Raw genomic sequence first — 26331 nt, forward strand, 5'->3', positions numbered from 1 at the left:
AACATGTTGAAACATTTAGAAATATACCACGAGGGACTTCCCTGGTGGCACAGTGGTTAAGAATCCGCCTGCCAATGCAGGGGACACGGGTTCGAGCCCTGGTCCCAGAAGATCCCACATGCCGTGGAGCAACTAAGCCCGTGCGCCACAACTAGTGAGCCTGCAAACCACAACTACTGAGGCCGCGTGCCACAACTACTGAAGCCCATGCACCTAGGGCCCTTGCCCTGCAGCAAAGAGAAGCCACTGCAATGAGAAGCCCGCGCACCGCAATGAAGAGTAACCCCGCTCGCCGCAACTAGAGAAAGCCCACGTGCATCAACAAAGACCCAACGCAGACTAAAATAAATAAATAAATTAATTAATTAAGAAAAGAAATATACCACAAATATTTATGTGTTATGGGGTGTTTATATGTGCATATACATATATATGTTTATCTTATAATGATAGCATAAAAGCCAAGATTCCTACGTATTATACAACTTAGATTTATTATCAACTCTAGTTTCATGACATTGACTAGAAAGGATGGACTAGAAATAGTTGTCCCCTTTAACTTTAGATTGCATGATTTTATAATTTGAATATATTTATACTTTTCTATAACTTGTATATATTATGACCGACTTAATAAGGTGGAGAATATGGGCAGGTCATGTGCATACTTGTCTTTTCCTCCTGAAGGCCAGGTGTGTAAGACTGTATGCAAGAGTAAGCTTCTAAAGATTTTGTACATAAGTGATTGCAACAAGATGACCATTGATGTCCAGGTACGTTTTGAAAGGACAGGAAATTATTTTATGCTTTTTTATATTCCTTATAGTATTTATTTCATTGCTTTGACTATTAAATATCTAGGAAATGACTGATTAAATAAAGGAAAAAAGAAACGAATGAGTGAATGAAAAAATATGTTCATATCAAATAACCTGTATGAAATCTACACTAGGAAGTAGTCAGATAGTAAATATTTTAGGTTCTGCAGTCCACAGTCTCTGTCGCAGCTACTCACCTGCCATTTTAGAGCAAAAACAGCTATAGACAATGTGTAAACAAATGGGTGGGGCTGTGTTCTAATAAAACTTTATCTACAAAAATAGTCTGTGGTCTTAATTCAGCCAGTGAGCTATAGTTTGCCAATTGCTGATCTAAAGCATCCAGGGCAATCCTTTATTCGCAAAATAACTGACTAACTTATAGATATTTTAATGATTTGCAAGACTGCATGAAAATGTCAGCTCAGAGGAAATAGTTCTCACTCAAACTGGTGAGTCATCAATACACAGATGGTGTATAGGACCAGCCAGGCTTTTATACTTCATCTCCTCACTGTCACTAAATTCCTACTGGCCTTGCTGCATTTTATGTGCTTTTCCCATTTCCGGGCTAAATGAGGGAAAGGGGAGAGATGGCATAAGAGGACATTACATGCGACTGCAGGCAGCCCAAATTGTCCACCCGTTAGTCACTTTGGATTTCCAGCGGGGTGAATGCTGCATTCATGAATGCCCAGAGACAGCCCGGGCAAGGTCCAGACAGTCTGCTGGCAGAAAGAAAGCTGAAAGCAAAGGAAAGCCTGTGTTGATTGTCATCTGTAGTTATGAGTCTGAGAAATAGTAGCTATGAATCAGCCTGTCTGAGGCTCTGCTGTCTTTATTTGCAACAGTAAGGAAGATAATATTTTAAAAAGCTTTTAGGAATAAAATGAGCCTTAACCACTAGAAAGAAGAATCACAGTCTGCAGCTATATTGCCTTGGGGCCTAATGATGATTCATTGTAAAATTAGACCAATTAAGCATCCTCCCCCAGTTCTGTAGTCTTGAGAGAGTTAGATAAGATCATTGGTTCCCTTTGACTCATGGAATCCTAAAACAAAAGGGATCCCAGAGATCTTCTGGTCATAGGGTCATGGAATGTTTGAAGAATAGGACATCTCACTGGAGAGCTGGTCAACCCTTTTATTGACAGATGAGGAAACTGAGTCCTGATGAGGTAAGTGGTGTCCAGTGATTCATAGCTAATGGGTGGTGAAGGGAGAACTTGAACTGGCATTCTCGATTGTGGGTTGATAGATTGATTGGTTAACTCATTAATACAATTACTATTCATTCAACCAATGTACTTTACACAAGAATTCTCAAAGTGATTTTAGCAGAGAATCCTTTTTCGTTTTTCACAAGGATCAGAGAAGATGGGCATTCCTAAGAACCTACTTCAGGAAGTGCTGTGATTATTACTCCACACCCTCAAGCCCTTTCAACAGCCACATGTCCACTTTACAGGTGAAGAAAATGAGATCCAAAGAGTCTAGGCTGTTCACTCCTGCATATTAGAATGACCTAGGAATCTTTTAAAAATCCCAAAGCCTATGCCACATCCAGACCAATAAATCGCAATTTCTGGGGCGAGGCAGAGACACTATATATTTTGAAGTTTCCCAGGTGATTTCAATGGGCAGAAAGTTTTGGGAACCACCGGGCCAGGTGATGTCTTATGTTATGCCTCATGTGGGAAGACTCATTATCCATTGTGGGAAAAAAACGATCTGAGGACATGAGAAGAAATGAAATAACATTTCTCAAAAGGAGGTCCTGCCTCATATATACACACACACACACCCATAGAGTAGTTCTGAAGAATAAAAGAACCAATATAGGTAAAAGTGCTCTAGGAAACCAAAGGAGTTATAGTATATAGCACACTTTTATATTAAGCAATCCTCAAATTTCAGTTAGCTGTGAATGTTGTTTTATCCAACTATTTATATGGAAGAATTATTCAGAAATTTAAGAATCAGTAAATTTTCTAACGCACTTGTTTTGAAAGTAGTCCTAAAATTGATTGCTTCTTCTTCTGACATTTCTAATATTGCAGCTCTAAGATGACATTTTGATTGGAGTCTATCTGCTTAGGGTCCTAACTTAGCAGCCCACCTGCTCTGCCTTTCAGAAAGCTTTACTGTAGATGCTCTTCAAAGACGGCAGCTGTAGTTCGGGTTCATTCACACTTTATATGAAGTAACTTACTTGTGCTTGCTTGAAAAATAAAACCTAAAAACCATTTTTAGAAGAAATTGTGTTTATACTATATTTTTAAATGTAAAGTTATTTTGCAAGTGTAATGAATCAAAGAAGATGCAGGATATGTCATAATGAAGCTCCCTCTTAACTTGATGCTTTTGCATAAAAAGTTTATTACCCTATTCCACTGAAATACCATATATAATATTCTCTTGGGTTTTCTTTATCAAATCTTCCTCTACCAGCCTCAGTCAGGCAGTAGGTGACTTTGGTATAATAAGCTAAAGTGGAAGATTATGATATAGCATTAAATGTTTCCATTGGAAAAAAATTCCAGATGCATTTTTAAGGTGGTTGTTTCTGGATTGCAGTTTTGGTGCCTTTCAGAACTTGCTCACTTTCTTCAGGTCCAGGTGAGCTCTCTGGTCCTCACTCCCCTGGCTCATTTCTGTTTCCACAATTTGCCTCCTTGCTTTTGGCTCTATCTCATTTACTGGAGGCTCATCCTCTCCTGCTCTGAGATCTTCTGTCGTCCCCGGGGTGGGGAAGCCACACAGCAGGAGCCCCTGACCCCCGGGATGCCCATCCAAAACCAATGCACTGTCTCAACACGGTCAGATGCATTCTTGCTCCCAGTGGCTTCAAGTTGCCGTTGCCTGGTGAGCACACTCTTCTTACCTAGATTGTGTTTAACTTTAACAGATTATGGGAGGAGCTAAGTGACTCCCCGCTCCCAGCTGCCCCTCTGTGTACTCTCTCCTATCAAAGTTTAGAATGTAAAGCAAAATAAAATATTACAACGCTTCATTCTTATGCTGATATTCAAAGATATCGCTTTCTATAGGAAATCGTTTTGTGGGATTTAGGAGAGAAGAGCCAAGAAATGTTTGCTAGGAAAACCAAAGGACAGAGTCCATAGGAAAGAGCTGGAGCGTTTGTAAAAAGAAAACTGCAAAGCATGGAAGATCTCTTCTATTGTGGTAGTGACAACCTATCAAAATAAACAGTGTTGGCGGTATTTGCTTTTCTGAGACGAGCCAGCATTTATATTGATAAAACTTCTGCACTAAACAAAATACAGGCCTATCTATCTTCAGTTTTTACATGTGGGCAGCCTGACATCCCAGGGCACCCATGTGTCCACTGGGTATCTTCATCCTATGACAGATAGATGTTAATCTTAGAAACCATATATTCTCAAATGCTTCTACTTCTGGAGCACCATGGTAACAAAAATAAATATAGTATTAAAAAATGAATAGATTCTTGTGGGTGAGAGTGGAAAAGGACAGAAAGGAAGAAGAGAGACTGAGATACCCCACGCTAAGAAGACAGAGATAAACAAAAGTGGTCTTTCTACCAACACATGATGGTCTGTTTATTTTGATTGGTCACTAGGACAATAGAATATATCTTTAATGTTTGGGAATTTTCTTTTTTATGATGGCACTAGCTCTTTCCCTATTGACCCAGTCTTGTTGTTTTCAGAGCAAGCATTTTTTGACTCTTCTTTCTTAAATCCCACCACCAGAAATCAGGGGGCTACTAAGTGCTACTGGGTGAAGATAAACTCATTAGACCTACCTTTCTTTTCATGAGACTTATCTTTCAAACACCTCAGATCTTTGTTACTAAGGACATCCACACTCCTTGTTTTAGAAAATAAGTTCAAGGTTTTTAAGATAGTTGTTTTCTTCAAACATTTTAAGTCATTTTCTTTGGTGGATGTGAAAAATGCAACTGAATACATGAGGACATTGGACTATCTGTTTTAGCATTATTGCCAAAATACTGCTTGAAAATTCTGATTTGTCACTCCTTATGGGACTGGTGGCACTGGTTTTCTGTTGTTTCTGTGTGTTTGTGTGCCCATGCATGTGTGTGTGTGTGTGTGTTTTCCTAGCTTGTTCATCTAGAAGTTTTATTTCCTTTCATCGTCCAGGGCAAGGACACCATTAGAGATTCCAATGAGACAAATCCATACCAGGATCAACAAACTAGGGACATTGACCCATTTCTTATTGTAGAAGGCAAATCCCATGCTGTTTTCTAATACTTCTGGGTCATAGAAAGGTGACTTGTTTTTTTATTTATTGTTCTTCCTGTCGGGTCTAGGTCAGGCAGGGACCCTCCTGGTGTCTGCATAATGATAACTGAAGCCCATATCCCTGCCCTGGACTCATGTGCAGATTTTCTTTTTCTCTTTTGCTGCAAAGAAACACATGGAAGCTGCTCTTATAAAAGATTATGGCACCTGAGAACTGGTAACTTTTGTCCGGCTCCTTTTTTTTTTTTTTTTTCTGGCTGTGCAGCATGGCATGTGGGATCTTAGTTCCCCGACCACGGATCCAGGGATGGATGGAACCCGTGGCCCCTGCAGTGGGAGCACAGAGTCTTAACCAGTGGACTGCCAGGGAAGTCCTGTCCAGCTCCTTGTACTCTGGCCCTGATTTTGGGAGTGTGGGGAAGTCAGCCCCTCTGAACTTTCAAGGAGTTAAAGGAAAACCACTGAGTGAGCCTTTAAAGAGGACAGGAAGGTCTAATCCACATGCATCACTATCTGCTTTGATCATAAATCCCCACGCACATTTATTTGTACTATATGTCCCTGTCTGACATGGGAAACAGACATTAAAAATAATTTGGCTTCTTGCTGGGGTCTATGAATTTAAGTGATATGAATGTGCTTGTTCATTTTTGCAACGATTAATGCTTGAGGGCCTGGGTGCCAGGCATAGCATACAAGGAGTGGCTCTGCCTACAAATTAGCAGGTCAGTCTAGGAATCTGGGAAACAATTCCAATATTTCTGGAATCACAGAGCACTGAGTTCATATTCCCAGGCTCTGCCACATAATTAGTGTGGAACCATGAGCAATGGACTGAACTTCAATAGATCTCAACTTCCTCACTGAGAAACTGAGGAAAATAGTTCCTACCTCACAAGGAGTGAGTGAAACTTAAATGACATACTATACATAGAGGGTCTAGAACAAACTATGTGCTCAACAAAAGTTAATTCCTGTTTTCTTTACATGGTGAGTCTTTTATCCCCCAGTCAATATCTCTCCATCTGATCTTATTTTGGTCAATAACAGCCATGTGGAGAGATTCAAGTCTCTTAGGAGTGGGACCCAGCGGTCTTCACCTGCCAACGGACATTTATCTCCTTGCCTTAAAAGGAGCTCTGTGCTACGTGAAAAGGAGAAAGGGATGCTGCTTCGGACCAGGATGGATTTACTGCTTTCTGCTCCCTGTAATTTGAAGGGTTAATTTGCTTTCATGTTTCTCCCACTGAGAATCACCGTTATTATGGGATGCAGGTTCCCACAAAAATAAAGAGAGATGCTTTTTTTTTTTCAAAACATAAACTGGCAAGACCATAGTTAATTTCCATGAGAGTCAAGAGAGCAAAACCCTGGGCCAGTCTTTGAATATTCACATGGGACATTTTATGTCCCAGAGACAGTGCTTAAAAGGCAGGAATCCCATACCTTGAATTCACTTTCCCATGAAAGGCTGCAGAGTTACTGCAGGAAACACAAAAGCAATTTACCTTTACCCTAAACAATCCTCCCCCCCTACCCTTCCTCCAATCTCCTCTTTCCCACTTCAGTTCACTACCTGAAAAATTCTAGCACTGGGAGGGAACTTTAACTCTTTATTACTCAAAGTGTAGACCATGGACCATAGCTTCGGCCTCACGTGGGAGCTGGTTAAAAGTGCAGCGTCTTGCCCCCTACCCCAGACATACTGAATCAGAGTCTGCATTTTCATAAGATCCTCAAGGATTCCCCTGCTCCCTGGAGTTTGGGAAACAGGTCTTGAGCTGGCATCCATGTGGTCGGGCCACATAAAGCTATGTTTCTGAATTGTGGAAATGCTGATCAAAGCCCTATTTGTTGTACATCTTTTATCTCTATTTTCCTGTTGTAAAAAATCTTTAGCACAAAGGAAGGCAATAACACCAAAACCTCCATGTGGAAAATTTAGACTCAGAGAGTTTTAGAACCGTGCATTATTTATCGTAGGTCTTCTGTTATATTCAGGCCCACTGGAAACCTGCCTGTACATGTAACAGTATTTTTGGCTATTAATTAATGTCATTGTCTAGTGAGGATCGTATCATTCTTACTTGTGAGTAACACAGGACAGTTTTGAAAACCATACTTTACTTTTGTTTTCTTGCAGCAGTGATTTTATATAGGCCTCTGGGTAAAGCAGATACTGTTGGGCTGACCTAAACTATACCAAGAAAACCAAAGGCTGAAAAAAAATCCAAATAAAATTTAAACACAGGTGTTAGAGATGCTTTGGAAAATGCCAAAGTTTTGGGGGTTTTTTTTGTTTGTTTCTTCTTTTTTTTGCTGTTGCTGTTGTTTTAAACTAAGACAAGGATGGGAATTAATAAAATAGTGTCAAGCATGCAAAATATACAGTTAATGCTAAGTATAATCACATCATGACGTGTAACTATATCATGAAGTCATGGTATTCTGACTCATTTGTAAACATAATTTATTAGCAAATAGATGTTGAATATTAGCCATACATAAGTTATGTTACAAGGGCTCTGGAGGAATATGAAATGAAGACATTCTGCCATCAAAAGTGTCCTGTGACTGGTGAGGATGAAGGTGTTTATAGCTCATCACTACCCAGAACCCGAGAGAGACAGCCCTACAAGTGACGCAGGGAAAAGGGCGGGATGCAGAAGCAGAAGAGGTGGGTCAGGATCAGCGGAAAAAACCTCATCCCTGAAGGTACCACCGAAGGGAATTGTTAACCAAAAACTCTGCCTACTGTCCTCCAATTCCTTATCTTCCTGAGCCTACTCACTACAAACCCTCCACGATCCATCACCCAGGAAAGGGTGAAGAGCAGAGCCTTCTGGTGGATTAGGGGCAACACCCTTGCACTCATGGGAAACAGGAGAAGTGAGCTGCGGGACCTGGGCTGCGAGCCCCCTGACAGGCGCATCCTTCACACTGTGGCATAATGTGGGCTGGTATGCTTTGAAGGCCTCGCATGGCGGTCGTCTTGACGTGTCTTTCAGTGGACACTGATTTTTATCACCAATCCATAACAAACTATTCTGCCGACAGAAGGAAAAGGTGGGGAGCAGGGTGGAGGAGTGGGCAGCTGATAACAGTCTGCATTTAGGAAAGGTTTACAGAGATCAATATAAGCATCCTTTGGGGGCTTCCTCTGGCTGCCAGCCTGCTGTGTGGGGACTTTCATGTGTACACAGAGAGGGTCCGAAATCACATGTCATGTTTCTGAGCTCCTACTTATTAAAGAAAGCTGTCACAGATGCAAAACAATTTGTAATGCTCAACCTTTAGATCAGTTTGTACACATATAAGCAATTGTCAAAGCTCCTGGAGCTGTATACCTTAGACCTGTGCATTTCACTTCATATAGATTCTATCTCAATATAAATAAATTAATTAATTAAGTAGCTTAGCTGGGTAAGGGAAGGGGGGAAATGGGGGTTTTAGGAGACACACTTCGCCTGCCATCGACAATTGTTAAAACTGAGTGATGGTGAGTCCATGGGGGTCCCTTTACCAGTATTTCTTTAAAACAAAAAGGCAAGGAAGTGGTTAGCTTAGTCAGAAGACTGGTTTACCTTTACAGGGTCAGGAGGGGACAGGCTCAGAGGTGGGAAAGGGGAGCTGGCAGCATCTGTTTCTTGACCTAGAGGGTGGTTCCATGGGTGTTTGCTCTGTGATAACTCACTGAGCTGTGTATCGTTTTCTCTGTGTATGTTACGTTTCGCAGTAAAGGTTTTTAAACTTCTGTACCACGAAAGACACAATAAAATACACATATAATAATACATGCATATAAATTAACTAAAGGATTAGAGGTCACAAGCTTTCCTAGGTGCCATTTTGCACATAAATTAGAGCACACAAGAAAGAGATGAACATAAATCACCCCCCACCCCAACCCCCAGCCTTCAGTGCTGTTGATTGTTGCTAAAAGAAAAAGATGTCACCCAGCGGGAGGGGAGAGCATCTTGGGATGTTTCATAGTCTGGGCCCTTCTAATCACACAGTTTGCATCTCCTTCCTTGGAAACAGGAGCCAACAAGCATTTTCTCACATGAGTTTAAGCAAGGCCGACATGCCTCAGGGCCTTTGCATTTGCTGTGGACTTGGCCTAAGGCTTGGCTCCCTCTGAAAGTTGGAGAACTTACTTCCTCACTGGCTTCAGGATCTGACTCAAATCACACTTTCTCAGCACTAAAATCTAAAATTGCTACCATACCTCTCTTGACATTTCCTAACTCTTTTCTCTGATTTGATCGTCTTCTTAGCACTTATAAATTAAATTGTATTTGAATCTCTCTCTCTCTCTTTCCCATTGGAATGTCAGCCGCACAAGCACAAGAATTTGTGGCGGTTTTGTTCACTGCACCAAAAATAGTGCCTGGCACATAATAGGTGCTCATTAACTATTTGCTGAAACAATTGAATCACTGAAAGGGGAGATGTGGGAGTAGAAATTGATGTTACAAAGACAGTCTTTGGCGTAATGAATTCATCATTTACAAATGCCTTGTGGTTAAGGAATCTATTTTACCTTATTCCCTAATACTTTTTACTGCTTATTTTGTAAAGCTACAGGTAGAATACATTTTGAATGTTATGGATTATGGAGCCTGACCCGGAATCTTTATTTGTACCATGGATTTCATTAGAACTCATGTTCTGAATTCCAAACACCACCATGCGAACCAGCCTTTGAAATATGACAATGTGCCTTAATCGTACCTCGAGTCATCCCCAGGTTGAGCTGTGTATTCCATGGACACTCCCCAGATTTCTCTTACTGCAATCATTACACCAGCTAAAGGACATATTTTTCAGCTGATATCCTGCTGTTGTTATGAAGGGAATTGATTCTAATTGCCAGTTTCCTGCATTTTTCTTAAACATTTAGCCTTTGCAAGAAAAAAAAAAACGCACGATGAAAATTCCACACGTTACTAGGATTACTTCATAAACAGAGCATTCTTGACTTTGGAATTCCCCCCAGACTCTGAACTGAGCTTACCCATACAGAAAACCTGAATTCATTCTGAAATGGGAGGAAAGCAGGGCAAAATGTTATCTTGGAGCTATGACATTTGGCTTCCAGTAGACACACAAAATGGACACACATCAAATGTCAGGCAGGCTGATAACGGACAGGAAGTACCTCTGTCAACACAGTGCGCTTGACCTTCCCTGGCAGCAAAACTCTGGATGCAATGCATCTGCTCTAAAACAGTCACCCAGGGAGTGACCAAAGCTGGGCCTGCAGGCAAGGATGCGGGACCGTGGTGCTGGAGGATCTCAGGACACCCTACAGATAATCAGACTGAAGTCCGGCCAACAGGGAGGGCCCCGTGTATTTATCCATTGTTGGGAGATGAGCAGAGCAGAAAAATAGACGCTGGTTCCAAGTCTTCCCTGGCTCCATTATCAGGAAAACAGGACAATATAATACAGAAATAAAATACAGAAACTTCCTCTTTGCCATCATTTTGAATCTGTCCTGGCACAGATTTGCACTGACATCAGCTCCCAGCGGGTCCAATATGAAATTTATCTTCATGGAAATGTGACCTTTGGCTGCCAGCAGACTAAAAAACATAGCCAACAATGGGGCAAATAAAGATAAAGACGTTTGTGCAGGACAAATGCTGCATTTCCTACACACAGCTTTATAACTCCCCTGTCCCGGGAATGAAAAGAAAACAAATGGATACAGTCCGCCATCGGGAACCACTGCTGTGTTATCTGCACACTGCTCAGGGTGATAAAGTAGATAATCTCCTTGCAGGGATTGGAACAGGATGACTAATTGATATTGCTATGAATAAACAGTGTGTGATACTTGCAAGGCGGGCGGGCAGGGACTGTCGTAAAATGTTCTAGGCAATTCACTAGATTTGTGCACTGAAGACTTCATTTTGTTTTAACACTAAGGCCTCCTCGGCTTTAGGGTTCAGGAAATGATTTTGTGTTCCCACATTATGTGTGTACGTGTGTGTGAATGATTTAAGATTTTTCAAGTGTCAGACGTACTGTTTTGCTTAGCCAATCTTTTTAAACCCAAGTTCGATCTTAATTAAATCCCATATGTTTTGAACTCAACATGTATGTGTATTTTACTTTGAGTATCTTTAGGTTATGGTTTAATAACTTTGGTCTTATTTTGCCCTGGTGCATGTTTTGGTTTTCCCTATTAAGGTCTTGCATTTATACAGCTGTTTTCAAAGCAGCTGTGAAATATTTTTAATATTTCTTCCCAAGGGGAAGAAACTGAGTATAAGCAATACAGAAAAAGAAGAAGAAGAAAAAAAAAAAAGGACAAACATTCTTCTATGGGGTTCTGTCAGTGTATTTCAGATATACCAGGAAATCAGCTAAGCTAAGCAAACGTAGACATTTTATGTAGCAAGAACAAAGTAATAGCCTTTTTACTTCAATAAATCACTGTCATAATTGTCCTAAAGCAATTTGTTTTGAGGACTAGACTTTGGGAAATCCTCCTTCCCAAAATATCCCCTTTATCTGGCTTTTCCTGATAGCAGAAATTCCACTGTTTGAGAGGCGGCAATAAAGGCACGGGGTACACATATCTCTGCGAAAGGAGGGGCCCCTGAAATATTTACACTTCGGGGTGAGGTGTTTAATCAAATGTGATAACTAACTGGGATGTGTTTTTCTCCTGAAGCCACTGATTTCCAAGAGGGAAGGGTGTCAAGATAGTGGTGGGAAGTTCTGACAGTGAGGGTAGGAAGGTGTTAAAGACAAGAGTCAACATCCTCTTACCAGGCTGAGGGGTGTCTGTTTTAGTCCACGGGTCTGTGCAGTTAAACATCTGCCTGAGAGTCTCAGAATAGAAGTTGGACATAAAACATCGTAGGATATGGCAGCTTTTCCCAACTACCTGAGCATCCTCTTCACCCCAGAATTTCCGATGGAATTGTGCTGGGCATATGAGCAAGACAGAGGCAGAAGAAAGTTTGAGAATCACTGTACCAGATTATCCATTTGTCTGTCATTAAAACAAGTTGAGCCCCAATAGAACATTGCTCCCCGGGAGTTGGCAAAGTACTCCCCAGCTCTGCACCTCTAAGAGGAAAGAAAGGGGTACATAGGAGTCATGTTTAGGGCTGGCCTCTTCCATGTGTTGCTGACTAGGGTTCTTGGCCTCCTTAAGCAATAGAAATTGATAAGAGGCCAGACGAGAAATTCAGGCAAGGCTTTATTGAGGCCCCTGATGCAGCAGAGGGGGAGTGAGAATAAAAACACATTCCCTTGCTCTCTCCCCAAAGGGGGGTGAGCTTGTTCCTTATACGGGGTGAGAGTAGGGGCGGGTCCAGGGGTGGGCCAGAGGGGTGGCTTAGGTGATTTGCGCACTCCTTATGTGGTGCTGTGTGCAGGGGGCATGCGCAGCACCCTGCTTTTGCTCCTGACACCTCAGAAGTGGCAGTTGCACTTTTTGGTCTTTTTGCATCTTGTTGCCCATAATTTGCCCCAACTGCACATTCACACAGTTATTTTTAGTCACATAGTTTCTTTGTGTTCTGTTGCTGGAGGAGACGTTTGTCCCGGTGCCAGCCCTGCAGCCAAGGGGCCTGGGTCCCAGGTCCCAGCCAGTCTCCCATGGGCAACTCCCCCCTCTCTCCGGTCCACCTGTCCCCTTCTCCCACCACATACATGCTACCATATGGCCAAGAAGGCAGAGAAGGGCAATGCTGCAGTTGTGTGGAGGATCATCCACCAGGTTGGGAGGAGCTATGGGCTTTGGGAAGGAGGTTGTCTGCCTTGAGTGTCTAGGAATCTATCTGTAGGGGGAGATATCCAGACACCTCAGAATTTCAGCCAGTCACATGTTACCGTCACAGTTGTACTGTCTCTGAACCACGTCTAATCACTTACATATTTTGAACTCCCTTTCTTTCAATTCTTTGACTCAAATAAAAACTAAGCTCACCCCACACTCACTTCTTCCTTCAAAGCACTTACCACAATTTTTAATTCTGTTTATTTGTGTGCCTGGCCTACGGGACATGATCAAGGAATAATTGCTGAATTTTACTTGTGCAGTGTTATCAAAGACTAATTATTCTGTTTTGTTTTTCAAAAATTTAAAACATGGTTCGTCTGCAAGTATAGAATGAGCACGAATCAAAGATTTCAACTCCATTATGAGGGGACCAGGACTATGGAAAACCAGTTCCAAAGAGGAATAGAAAATCAGAGGTTATTACAGGCATTTGAAAAAGGTGGACTAAAATGTCCAGGTTAGTTTAAAAGCTGGTCAACATCTCACGGGGGCAACCAGACAGTGACCTTAAGGTTCCATGTAGTGTAGTGGCTCCAAGTAGTGTAGTGCTTATGACATCTGCTTTACACACAGAAGGTCCTGGGTTCCATTCCCAGTGGAACTGCAAGACTGCTTATATTTCTGTTCAAACGGTCACCTTAGGAGTTATTTTTTTCTACCAAACAGAACACTCTGACATCTTCTACTGGATGAAAATCAACATCTTCTCCACTAGATGGTGACTCAAATGAGAGGAAAGATCACGTCTTTTCTTTTACTCAAATTAATTAATTTTACAAAGAAACTTTTCGCCTTATCTATACATGGGAACCAGGATTACTTTCCATAAATCCAAGGTAACACCCTAAAGTTGGCACAATAGGACAGTGTTTTCTTCAATGTTGGTAAAGCCTTCATTTCACTAGGTCCAGCTTTGCAGAGAAGGCACAGAAAGCCTCCCTTGTGGAGGGGCACACTTCCTGGCCATCAGGTTCATGTCTTTGAAAATGTTTGCTTTCTGGGACACTGGCTAAGCCAAGGTCCTTTTCTCAGTTGGACCACTACACTCTTATTAAGCCTAGGTTTTAGGTTTGCTTGAAGAGGTCTCTTCTGGCAGACCACATAAAACCATTACAATGAATACTGTTGTCTGCCAAAGGCTCTCAATCTGGAGCCTGCTCTCTTGGTTAAAAAGGGAGATTAGCAAGCATTAGAGAGGTGTTGAAGACACCCTAGCACCACACTGAGACTTTCATCATGACATTGGCAGGGTGATCTACCAGGAATGAAATGTCGGTAACCATCTCAGTAAACAACTCTAATTTTTTTTAACAGCACATCTCCTCCACGTATTGGGAAACACAGGGCTAGAGATAATGGCTAACACCCTCTCATGCTCTAACATTCTTGCTTTTCTTATTTAGGAATAGCATCAAGAAATGAAAGACTTTAGTGAGCTTCTAATCCAAGATTTCGGAGAAAAGGTTCAGATATATGACACAGGATTCGTGACTCCTAACTACAGTCCAGTGCTCTTGCCAATCTAGCTGTGGCACACACTGAGTTCTATTTCTAAGTTGATGGGTCTAGTCAGAGCGAGATTGTATATGGTAATAGGACTGGATGACTTCTGAGAATTCGGGGAGAAATCCCGGTAGGCAACATTGAAATAGCCATGGTAAGAGGAAACATGGGCTCTTGTGCCAGAGCTGCTAGGATTTTGCTCTCCACCTCTCCTCCTTACTATCTGCGTAATCTTGGGTACATTTTTTAACCTCTTTGAACTTCAGTCTCTTTATCTGTAAAATGGGGATAGTATTCAGGCTTCTCTCATTGAGTTGTTGTGTAGATTAAATGAGTAAATGGAAGGCATTCAGCAGAGTGCCTGGCCCATGGTCAGCGCTGCATAAATGCAAGATGCTGTTGAAACTGGCCTGCCCACCTCTCACAGGATTCCATTTCTCCTTCCATCCTCACCTCACAGCCATTCCTCTCGGTTTTAGAAAATAGCATTTCTACAGTACACAAAATCGTATTCTTCTCCACATGTTGGCCAAGGAGCCTGGCAGACCGAAAATCTCCAGCTTGCTTGCAGAACAAAATCCAAACGGACTGTGTTTTTATAACAGGAAAGATCAGTAGTGAAGTGAAGAACCCCAACCAGTGTTTGTTCCTGCAGGACGAAATGATGGCAAATGAGCAAGAATTTGTGAGCAGAGCAAACATGGAGAAACTGGTTGAAAGCAGGGCAGGATAGTGAAAGAGATGTAAAGATGGACAGAGAGATTTTAACTGAATCAAAAAAAAAAAAATAAAGGGAATTTAAAAGCTGTCCTTGAATTAAAAAAAAAAAAAAAACCTTTGGGGATCACTAATGCATGACTGTTAGACACCCTTACTAGGAAACACAAAGATACCCTTAGCAGGAAACACCAGTTGGGCAAATGTTCTGAATGGTCCCAATCCTCATAGCAGCATCAGATAATTTGGACAGACATGATGGAATCTTCTGATTTTCATGTCTGATTTTTAAGGAGTGAATTCAGACAGATCTTCTGATAGAAACAGAGGGGTTTTCTCCATTTCCAAAATTTCTTTCGAAGAACATTTAGGGTCTGATTGTTATGTGCAAAACCCTATGGTAGAAGCTTCCCTCAAGGAGTTTCTGATGGAATGAGTGAAAAGCAGAACACATGAACAAATAATAGAAATCTGAAACACTGTGACAGAGCCAAGAAATGGTGTTGTGGTCCATTTGTTACCAGACTATGGCTGTGGAGAAAGGGAAGTGGCCAGATCACAGTAAGAAAAATGCTGACACTTTGTGGGCTGGTCAGATGCCACTTTGTTCGGTTCTGGTTGTGCTGTTTTAAGAGGGACACTCAGGGAATATAAGATGATGGTTCCTGGTGATACTTTGCCAGGGAAAAGATGAGGAAGGGATCCCTGAAATCATCAGGTGGGCAAATCAGCAGAGTACCATGGGAAACATCATGAGGAAGTCAGTTCTTTCTCTAGTATTTTTCTAGGTTGACCAGATGGAAATAATGAGGAAGCAGCTTTGAGCACACGATGAGAATGTAATAAGTCATGTGTGTTACTGAGAGCAGAACAGGCTATATTTGAAGGTAGTGAGCTCCTGACCACTGAAGGCATTCAAGTAATTTTTGGATAATAGATGTAATGACTGCTAACCAAGTGGTCCCTACATGGGGAACCCTTGAGTTTTTTCCCTACTCTAATATATTTTGTGAATAGTAGAAAAATTAAAACAGAATTAAAATAGATTTTTTTAAATGTTAAGAGCACATCTCTTTTACAAAATGAAGCACACAGATGTCATTTTATCCACCATCAGCCTAACAGATTTAGACCCCAATTGTAGCCCAGCTCCTTACTAGATAGGGTGTCCTTTCATACAAGTGTTTCCTCAACCCCTCTAAATTTAAATTATAGCTCCCTTGGTATATTCCCTCATATAGCCCTTTTCCCTTCACAGCATTATCACAACTTGTAAGCATCTCTCTGCCACATACTGAAAGCTCCAAAAGGACATGAAACACTCTGAATTGGTCGCCCCGGATACCCACCACCCAGTGTCGGTGACAATGAGCGGTTTGCATATAGTTGTTGAAATGAATTTAAAAATGTAAATCCCTGCTCTTTGGTTCCAAGTTTTTCTACATAGTGGAGATAAAAATGCCTGCCCTCAGAGTTTTGCTTTTTAAAAATTAAGTGTGTGAGTGTGTGTGTGTACATACAATCAGCATACATAGGATATAATAATATGTATAAATGTGTGTAGTATATGTTCATATATATGATATCCGAATGTCAACTCCTGTGTGGTGTGGCACAGAGAAGGTGCCCAATAACATGAAAAGTTAGCATTGGTTTATTATTATGGCTTCTCGATACTGAGTGTGTAGCCTGTGTTAGAGACCTGTGGGTGCCCAGAAGAGGAGAAGTGAACTCTTGCTCTGAGATTCAAGGCTCTATAAATCCAGAAGAAAACATGCAGAAAAAGGTAATACTACCAGATTCACAGATTCATTTATTCACTCAACAGTGTGTGAGGTGAGGAGGATGCAAAGGTGGATTCTACTTGGAATCTAATACCTTTACTTAATATAGTGAAGGGTCTGGTATAAAAGATGGACATGGACACATAACTACAAGGCAGTGAGATGAGAACAAGAAGAGAGCAAAGTAGAGTGAAGACTAACTGCAGAGTGTGTGAATTCGTCAAGTGATACTTGAATAGAAACTCAGATCAGGGACTTACAGGAGTCAGGGCTGAAATTCAGAGCCAATTTCTACCATATCTACCTGTCCATACCAGTTAGTAACAGGCATGGCTCCACTCCTCACCCCAGCGTTCCGTACCTACCCACCCAGTCCCTTCTGTGGAGCTGCCCCAAAAACCAGCTGGTAAAGGCTTCCTCACTGGAGCTGCAGGGCTCCTTCAGGACCAAGCTGATGCATCAAGCCTAACTGGTCTTTTCCTGAGCGTGATCTCTTATTGAATATTTGACAGTCACCCTTCCCAAGAGGATGTGGGAGTGTAGAGGAGGAGGAGGAGGGAAAGCTTGAGGAAGAAAGGAACATCATAAAAGGCAAAGACCACTTGGTCTGAAATCACTGAAGTCCAAGGTGAGAGGGCAAAGCAGAAACCAGTGTGTGGGCCTAGGTGAGTGGATCTTGAAGGGCAAAATATTATGCAAGCGGGGCCCTGGCATTTTGATGCCGGCATTGAAATCTACCACTTTCTAGCTATGTAGACAAGGGCAAATCATTTGACCACACTAAGCCTCAATTCTTCATCTATATAATAGGGATAATGATGGCACCTTACCTCTGTGTAGTTGTGAATATTACTATGATCCATGACAAGTGATAAGTAAAGAATCTGGCACAGAGAAAGCGATCACTACTGTTGTTATTGAGTGGCTCTGTGCTTATTGCTCTGCGTGCACCCTATTATCATTCAACCCTCAACATCCTTAAGCATGATTGAAAAAGATGGTAGCCTCTGGGTAACAGAACACATGAAGGGGTCCGCTGTTAGGATGGATGGCTTCTGACCCCGAGTTTGTGCTGCAGTTATTAGGTCCACTATCACTCTGAGAATTGTGAGTGGATAGCTGGTTGACACATCTTTGGTGCTATGGGAACACAGACCTTTTTGATGTTCCTGCTTGATAATTTCACAGGCAATGTTGTACGTAATAAGAATTGCATGACCCTGAACCCAACCAGAGCACTCTTAGCAAGAGAGAGGCACGACAGCCAGCAAGGCAGCAGCAGAGCTCAAAAGATGTGTGTAAACAGGGAACATAAAGGAGAATTAGCCTTTAAACAGTAGCTATGAATATGCCATGGCAGCCATAAAGGTTGTTTCTAAGCCATGCTCTCCGTATTACAGTTTGGACTTTGTTTCCTTCCTTCAATGGAAAGATGTTAAAAGGTTAATTTCAAAATGAAAAGAGAAGAAGATCATGTCCCAGGATGATGGGCACACAGGAGACTTCCTTAAAGATAGAGAGAGAGAGGGGCTTAGGGAGGCCATGTTTCCTAAAAATCTGCTCTTTTAAAACTCACCTCCTTAGGTAGCTGCCTCATGTAACTTCTCACATGCATCACATTAAACCTCAGATTTGAGAAAGATGATCTCCTATAAAACCCAGTGACTAATTTATTTCATTCCCTAGATTGCTATCTGTCTGAGCCAGTCAGATTAAATATTGATGGAGATGGTGATTTCCAGTCAGAACGTGCAGCACCGTGGTAACATCCAAAGAGAACGAACCTTCTAGGTGCACCTGAATTTGGAGATACCTGGCTCCAAGGTTTCCATCTTTACTGGGATCCAGTTAATCTAAAATACAATCAAACCCCAGCCCTCCATCAATCCTAGCCTCTTTACTCCTGGGAAACAGATTTAACTTTCAAGGAAACCCACATTGGCTTTCTTCCCTGTTTATTTTTTTATTTTTTCTATTCTCTTCCACAATACTTTTTAAGCCCCATACTGGAAGAAAAGTGTCCTTGGCTGCACCCATAGTCAGCAATGGGAGGAAGAGTCAGTGGTAGCTCAGCAGGCAATGCATGGAGAGACTTTGAAATCCCGGGCATGGTCAGGATGTAAGTGTTGGTCTTTATTCAAGAATTTATTTCACCTCTCAGGGATCCTTGTTTAAGGTCCCTCCTCTCTCTCTGCCCTGCTCTGGAAATCTAAGATACTCACCTTCCTCCTGGATCCTGAGCTTTCTACCTCGGGTAAAATTCCCAGGTCACTCACCAAATAGTGGCCCCATTTTTTTTTTCTCATCCATCATCCTTACCATTCTGACACACACCCAGACATTCCCACAATGTCCCCAATAAGACCCACCATTCAGCAGTTACTTAGAAAGGATCTGAGTCTCTCATTCTGCGAAGAGTGTCTGCAGCCACAGTCTGACAGGGATTTGCATTTTAAAAGAAACAATACTCAAAAGTATGTGACATTCAAGACCTACAGGAGAGGCTGTTATGGAAGAGATTTTGTATGTGGAAAGGACTGACTGGTAAGTATTGATCAGAAAGGAAATTTAGAGTCGGCTCTCATTGTGTTGGATCAAAGAAAAGGGATCATAATTCCTTGGTAGGGGTTAAAAAAAACCCTGAAGTTAGTAAATTCGGAAGAAACTGTCAGTCAGACTTTGTGGAGAGAAAGTGCACTCACTACAGAAGGGAAGAGAAACAAGATAGTGGAAGACATTGCATTTGTTTACCCACAAGTCAAAAGGGAACCCGGAATGCAGTATGAATCTGAGCAAACACAGTGGACTGTCCAAGACCAGAGTGAACAATGCACTTTCACTGAGGATAGGGTCTGAGAAGGAGAAGTTCACCTGCAGAGGAAGGCATGTCACATGCAGCCATCAGAGGTGGGGCTGGGGACTCAGAGACCAACAGCTCTCCACACAGAATTCTCTTCTCCCATTACCTCCTTTCCACGGTTGGATTCTCCTCAAGTCCCTCATCTAGCTGAGTGGTCCCTGGCTTGGGGAACGGGCTCTCAGAGCCATTTCCTTTGAAACTCTACACATGCTGGTTTGGCTTCTAACTGCCCAGTATCTGAACACCTTCATGGTTTTGCCACTGAACAGCTGTATGGCCACCTGAGTCATTTGATCTATTTGGACCTCATCTATAGATGAGGGTATTGGACTAATGTAATGAAGGAACCCAGGATTCCCTCCATCTAGGATATATGTTATGTTTGACAAACAGATTCTGCAGTTTGGAAAAGAAAAATAACTGAAAACCACAGATCTTGAGTATCCATGACAAACCCTTATGTGGTCCAAGTTGTTCCACTGTTTTGACTGAAATTAACCTTGGTCACATGACTTCTGGGTCATTGGAGATCCCTTTACTGTAATAATCAGGCTGAGCCATATCCCTTGGTATATTGTTGGTAAGATAGCAGCAGGAGGAGCAAGCCCAGGGATGATCGAGGACCAGAAACTGAGGTCAACGGTGAGAAAAGATCTTTCTTGATTTTATAAGCTTGTAGGGGAAGGAAGAGGCTTCAGGTCATGCTAACAAGCAATAATCCTAACTGGTAGCCTTTTTCTATAGCACTTCAATGTCTCAGACACCTTTCTAAGCACCAGACCTAGAAGGAACTCATTTAACTTTCACAGCAACCTTATAAAATAGGTATTATAATTACAGATTTTATAGAGAAGGAAACTGGGACACAGACTATTTAAGTAGCTTGCCCACGATTATGCAGCTATTAAGAGAAGAGCCTAGGATTTGAAACCAAGAACTCATGTCTTGATTCAATGGGCATGAGACAACAAGGGAATCATTCACTTCTAAATCTCTCAGTAAATATAGAATGAGGCCAGAGAAATTTCTCCTGGATGTCAGTTCCCTTAAGGTCAGCCTATTGAGCCTTCAGACTAAGTTCCCCAAAGACATTAGAGACAATCTGGCTTTCTAATTAATCTAAGAGTTGGCATTAGTGGGGAATTAATGAAAAGGATTCTGGTAATTTCCATTTAACATTTTCTGAACTTGTAAGTATCTTGGCATGGGAAGTGTTCATAGAGAAAACTATTTTACAAATCAGTAATACAGCAAATTTATTAATGCTTTTAACCTTTACAAGAACCATCCTTCAAAGGGTTCCTTTTGGACAGAGATGAAGACTGAGTGACTGAGCGCAGTAACGTTACTTATACAAGCTCCAGAGTAAATGATGTCAGAGAAGGATCAAAACTCCTATTTCCTGAGTTCAGACCAAGGATTTTCCAATGAGACCACGTGGACCCCATATTTCAATCTCTTTTGGTCTCTGTTTTTCTCTCTCCCCAACTTGTATCTTAGCATCTATGTAAGTCAGGGTCACCATAGGAGTTCAAGTGAAGAGTACTTGAGTGAAGTGACAGCCCACAGAGATGGACATAGGATTAAAGAACTGTGTGCTATAGATGCCCCTCCTAATGCCTCCCATGCATCTCCTCACCTCCGCTCAATCTCCTCATTGCTATCTTGACTCACAACTTCACCCCTAGATTAATTCACCCCTAGATTGCTGCCTCTGGTTTCTCTGCCTCTATACTTTCCCTTTCTTCAATCTATATCCTTGCTACTTGCAATTTTATCTTTCCAAGGCTTTGTTTAAAACTCCAAGCCTTTGATCATAATCTCCCTGGGTTTCTATTGTCCTGAGGGTTATTCCATTGTCCTTGGTATGTGTAAAGGCACTTGGAGTTCATAAACAAGGCAAATTTCTGCCTCTACTTCTCTGTATGCCAAACAGTCTTCATAGATTCTTTAACAGCTGTTAGTCTCATCAACGTTCTTCGGAACAGTACACATTTTAGAGAAGTCAGTACAGTGTTACTATTAAAGACATAAGCTTTGGAATGTGATAACATGGGCTTGGCTCCCAGCTCTGCTTCCACTAGCTTGGGACAGCTGGAGGGTTGGCTGGAGGACGCATGATCTAGGATGATCTCACTTAGATGTCTGGAAGTTGACAGGTGATTGGCCAAGGGCTGGTTGACTCTCAGCTGGTCCTCCTTGGATCTCTGCCATGTAGCCTCCCATCTTCCAGCAAGGCAGCTTGGACTCATTCATATGGCAGTCCTAGGATCTCAAGTGTAGCTGGAAAGCAAGCCCTAATGTGAAGTGTGTTTCAATTCTCTGCCTGCATCACATTTACTAATGTCCCTGGACCAAAGCAAGTCACACGGTGGAGCCAAGATTTAAGGGATGATGAAATAGACTCTACCTCTTAATGGACAGGGAGGAATCTTGAGCAACGTACCATACATTTTAAGTTTCAGTCTCCTTATATGAATAATGGAGATGCTAGTGTTCATTTCTGAATCATAAACTTGTAGGGAGGATTAAACTATATGAAATATCAAGTGCCCAGTACAGTATTTGCATCTAGAACACACTCAATAGATATTCTTCACTGTTTAAGTTGAAATATGAATTCTGTAGTAGCTATTAAAATGTAGAGAACATTCTTTGACCTTTCAGGGAATCTAAGTTGTCATTGAATTCTTGCTGTACAGTTTTAGTTCATGTGGCTTCTTTCTTTAATCTACTGGGTTTATTGCAGAATATTGATGATACTTGATTTCCGGGGAGTGGGGGGGGGCAGCTTTAAAGAGCCTCGGAGCAGAAAGCAGTCTTTACATATGTAGACATTAAAATGGACCACAGTAAGTTAAAAAAGAAAAAAAACTATCTCTGGATTATAGTGATGAAAAGTACTTCAGAATGTCCTTTGGATTTATTAATTTTGATATAGATTAATTATCTGAATAGGGTTTCTGGTTGAACTCACAAAGATCAGATTTTCATTTAAGTCAATTTATCAGAGTTGTGGGTGGCCACATCTGGTTGTGTTCTGAATGGTGTAGAAGATATCAACCAATTGGTCTTGTTTTAGAATGCAAACTTGTCTGTAATTATTCTTCTCTCTGTATTCACTCTTTCAATGTGATTTTACAATTCAGCTTATCAGGAGAGGCAGAGTCCATTTCCCCACTCCTTGAGTCTGAGCTGGCCTTGTGACTTGCTTTGGCCAATAGAATGCATTGGAACACATGATGTGTGAGTTCTGAGCCCAGACCCCAAGAAACGTTGCTCACAATTGCTCTTGGAATGCTGCAGCTTCCATGTGAACAAACCCTGTTTCACTTGCTGGAGGATAAGAAATCATGTGGAGGAGAAACAAGGCTTATCAGCCAATAGTCAGCCAGGCCCTGGCAAGTGGCCTGCCGGCCACAAGACACATGAGTGAGACCATCCCAGACCAGTCAAACCAACAGCTCAATACAGACATGTGAGGGAACACAGCCAACATCAGCCTAGACTGCTGAGACTGGAAGAATTGTCCAGGCAACTAAGTTTTGGGGTGATTTCTTATACAACAGAACCTAAATGACATAGAACTGAGGGCTGTAACCCTCTGCATCCTCTTAGGCAGGCTTCAAATGTAACCTGACACCTCATGAGATCCAGATAGTCCAACCCAAACAGTCTAACTCTGTTTGTTGCACCCCATGTGGCTTGATACATGGGAATTAAAATCTTTGCTAGAAAAGTCTGCCATCTTTCTGTCACAAGCATGAGAGAGGGAGTTTCTACCCATTGCCGTCCTTTCCCACATGTAACATATCCATGTGTTCAATACATAGATGCTTCCCATCTGTGAACGTACCATGAAACGTGTCTCTGTGGCCAATGTGGCAGAAAGAAAATGGCATAATTTTCAGAATCAGACCACTTTAGGCTTTACCTGGGCTCTGATATTATTAGTTGTGTGATCTGAGAAAACTATTCAACTGCTCCAAGCTTCACTTTTTTCAACTGCAAAATAGGAATTTATATATATATATATATTTCAAATTCAACTGCAACTTGGGGTTACTACGTGAAACAGTAGTATTTGTATGGTGGTATAAGGTTAATCTAGAGTTTTTTACACTCCTCCCTTTGAGAAGTGTAGTCTATATCCCTTTCCCTCTCAATTCTGCCCAAAGTCTGTGACTGCTTTGACCAACAGAATACATTGGGAGTGAAGTTGTACCAGTTTTCAGGCCCAGATGTCAAGAGACTAGCAATTCCCACTTCCTGTCCATTGGCTTTCACTTCCTGTCTGTTGGAACTCTCACTCTCAGAGCCCTGAGCTACTAAGTAAGGAGTCTGACTGCCCGACTGAAGATAACACCTGTAGAGGCAGAGAGACAACACAGAGAGGCAGAGGGGCCAGTCCAGATCAGCCTTGGAGACATTCTCTGCCATGCGTGGGGGTGAAGGCACCCTGGACCCTCCGGAGCAGCCCAACCACCTGCTAAATACCAAGAGTGACCCCAGGCAACATCACATGGAGCAGGAAAATTAGCCCGAGGAACCCTGCTTGAATGCTTGACTATGGAGTCATCAGATATAATAAGATGGTTATTGTTTTGAACCACTCAGCTTTGAAGTAGTTAAGAACAATTTGCACATGGCAGGCACTCAGGACACAGGGTGACAGGACTGAGGGGTTCCCTGGGGTGCGAGACTTTCAGTCTTTAAACCAGGAATGTCTCTCTTAATACATACTGGAGATTATCATTGTTATGTTGTATTAAAGCAAAAACTAACAATGTCGTGGTGATTTCATTTCTAGCAAAACTACCCTAAGGCCACCAAGGAATTTCATACCCTCACAGGAGGTGAAAAACATTTCTGGATGGAAACACTGCATGAGGCTGTGTTTTATAGGAGACAATCTACTGAAAATCAGTTCAAGTTGATTTTTCTTATCTATGAGGCATCATTTTTTTTTAAGATAGGCTTTCTTTAGAACCCTCATACATTAATAGGAAAACAGCAATGTGAGCCCACCAATCTTAAGCTCCAACGAAAAGTGTTGTTTACTGAACTTTTAAAATAATTTTAATTATCAGAGCAGTTGATAGATATAGCCCATGTCTTGTTAAAATTAGTATCTTTTGTGACTGTTATTTGGGAAAGACTTTAAAAATGTATATAACTACTACCTTAATTTTTTCCCTAAATATAAATTGTAAACATATCCATATTATGAAATAAAATTGCATTTTTTCCTAATGGCAAAAATAATAATCTGTGTTGAAAATTTAGAAAATATAGACATGAACAACAATGTGAAAACATTTTTGATAGAATAAAGGCATTTCTTCTCTAATCGCTCATTGGTTATAACCAAAAAAACAAAAAAGAAAAGGAACATATGAAAAAAGGTATCTGCATTGCCAATGATATCAGGAGTTCTTAAGAGCCCAAAATGAGGAAAAAACAAACAAACAAACAAAAAAACTTTGTTTTCACTTATATGTGGAACCTAAAAAGCGAAACAAACAAATAAATATAACAAAACAGAAACAGACTCACAGATGCAAGAGAACAATCTAGTGGTTGCCCGAAGGGCAAGGGGTGGCTGGAGGTTCAAATAGGTAAAAGGAACTAAGAGGTAGAAACTAGCACTTATAAAATAAGTAAGTCAAAGGGATGTAATATACAGCACAGGAAATATAGTCAATAGAGTTATAATAACTTTGTATGGTTCATAATTATAAAAATACAGAATCACTATGCTGTACACCAGAAACTAGTATAATATTGTAAGTTAACTATACTTAAATTTAAAAAAAATCAGCCAGTAGAATGATACTTGGGCAAAATCTAGGGAGGATAAAAGACACCAGTAGGTGCCCCTCCCTGTACAGCCCCACAAGTCTAGATTTCTATAGAAGCAAGTGAGAGGCTCCTGAATTACATATGGGTGCCTCTGGACTAGAAGATGGAAGGCCAAGGTTCTCTGTGGTCTATCTGCAGAGGGCCTTCCTGGACACTTGGCTCCAACTTGCCCAACAGCAGTGGGCACAGTGGCTGAAGGTGAAAGCCTTCTTCACAGCAGAATTACTGGGTGAAAGTATACAAATATTTTTTTAACGCTTTTGATTCCTACTGTCAAATTGTTTCCCAGGTGGTCTGCAGCAATATCATTTCCATTCATCATATTTTATGAATTGCTGTTAGTATTATCATTCTTTAAATTTACCGATTAGGGCTAACAAATATGACATTGTTCATTTTATTTACTGTTGTTTTAATTAGTAATGAATTTAATTAATTCTCCACAATTATTAGACATTGATATAATTTTTTGCCTTTTTGATTGACCTATTTATAACCTGTACTTATTTTTGTTTTAGGTGTCTTAGTTACGCTTTTTATTTTATTTATTTACTTATTTTTTTATTTTTATTATTTTTTAATTATTTTATTTATTTATTTTTGTCTGCATTGGGTCTTTGTTGCTGTGTGCGGGCTTTCTCTAGTTGCAGTGAGCGAGGGCTACTCTTCATTGCGGTGTGCGGGCTTCTCATTGCGATGGCTTCTCTTGTTGTGGAGCACGGGCTCTAGG

This window comes from Mesoplodon mirus (assembly GCF_964341445.2).
Source record: "Mesoplodon mirus genome assembly, chromosome: 15".
NCBI classification, from domain to species: domain Eukaryota; kingdom Metazoa; phylum Chordata; class Mammalia; order Artiodactyla; family Ziphiidae; genus Mesoplodon; species Mesoplodon mirus.